Source organism: Camelina sativa, chromosome 18, assembly GCF_000633955.1.
Source record: "Camelina sativa cultivar DH55 chromosome 18, Cs, whole genome shotgun sequence".
NCBI classification, from domain to species: domain Eukaryota; kingdom Viridiplantae; phylum Streptophyta; class Magnoliopsida; order Brassicales; family Brassicaceae; genus Camelina; species Camelina sativa.
Genome location: NC_025702.1, coordinates 16,907,946 through 16,909,652, shown reverse-complemented (window position 1 = coordinate 16,909,652; position 1,707 = coordinate 16,907,946).

Genomic DNA, 1,707 nt, shown 5'->3' with positions numbered 1-1,707 from the left:
AGCAAACGAACAGAGAGGGGTCTCTTAGACTGCAAGTGAAGCCAAAGTTAAGCAAAAAAGTACTGAATTTATCAAACCAAGCTCTTGGAGCCTGTTTGAGGTCGCAGAGTGATTTGTGGAGAAGACAAACATGATTTGGATGATCCTTGTCAACAAAACCAGCAGGTTGTCTCATGTAGACAACTTCATTGAGATCACCATGGAGGAAAGCATTTTGAACATCCATTTGCTTAATTTCCCAGTTCATAACTGTTGCAAAGTGAAGTACCGCTCTTACTGTCGCTGTTCGAACTACTGGACTATAAGTTTCAAGATAATCAATGCCTTCTTCTTGTGTGAATCCTTGAGCGACGAGTCTAGCTTTAAACTTGTCTAAAGATCCATCTGCGTTGAGTTTGACCCGAAAAAACCACTTTGAACCCAAAACATGCATATCCGGTGTTTCAGGAACTAAAGAGAATGTATTCGCTTCTTTGCAGTTACCTATCTCTTCAGTCATAGCAGTTGTCCAGTTTGGATCTTTAAGAGCAGCAGTGACTGTTGCAGGCTTCGGATAAGATACCTTATGTGTAAGTAGAGCATAGCGAGGATTCGGTTTGACAATCCCAGCTTTTGATCGAGTTGTCATTGGATGAATTGCAGTGTCTGCAGTGGATTCACGGGTTGTTTCAGTTGTGCAGATGTCATCATTGGTAAATGATCTGTGCACATTTGAGACTGGTGAAGGTGAGCTGTTGCTTATAGGATCAAGATCTAAGCTTGCCGTACACTCAGAACTCACATCACCAACATCATGTTCAAGATCAGTCACGTTTGGTGTTGGCATGTCGTCTATAGTAGCAGTGTCATTTATTGTGTTTGGAGCTGGCATTGGTGTAACAGGAACTTGTTCTTTTGCTGTTACAGGGACTTCTGTAGAGTCTGCAACGGGAGCACAAGATGCAGTAACATCCGAAAGCTGCTTGAGCCAGGCTCCATATAGTGGTGTGGGCGATGATTTGTGAAGATAACTGTATACACTTGTGAATGGGAAGCTTGCCTCATCAAAGATGACATGGCGACTGATGTATACACGCCCAGTTGGAGGATAAAAGCATTTGTAGCCTTTATATTTCTCAGCGTATCCGAGAAAAACACACTTGAGTGATCGAGGGTCAAACTTATTTTGAGTGTATGGCCTCAACATTGGGAAGCAGGCACAACCAAAGATCCTTAAGGCTGAATATTCAGGTGGTTTTGAGAATAGAGCTTCATAAGGACTTGTGTTACCTGCGAGAACACTTGTAGGCAGGAGATTACTCAGAAAACTCGATGTAAAGAAGGCCTCGACCCAGAAACTCTGTGGAATAGCGCTTTGAAAAAGTAAAGTCAGAGCCATCTCTGTCAACTGCTTATGCTTCCTCTCTGCTATGCCGTTTTGCTGAGGAGTATGTGGACAAGAGACAAAATGTTGAATACCTGATGTCTCCAGATGAGTAAAAAATCTCTGACTGTTAAATTCCCCACCTCCGTCTGATTGAAATGTTCCTATCTTTGTTTGTAAGAGATTCTCAACAAAAGACTGATACTTGATGAAGATAGAGTAGAAATCAGATTTTCTTTTTAGAGGATAAAGCTAACAGTATCTTGAGAAGTTATCAATGAACACAACATAAAATCTGAATCCTTGAACAGAAGATACAGGAGAAGGACCCCAAAGATCACAAT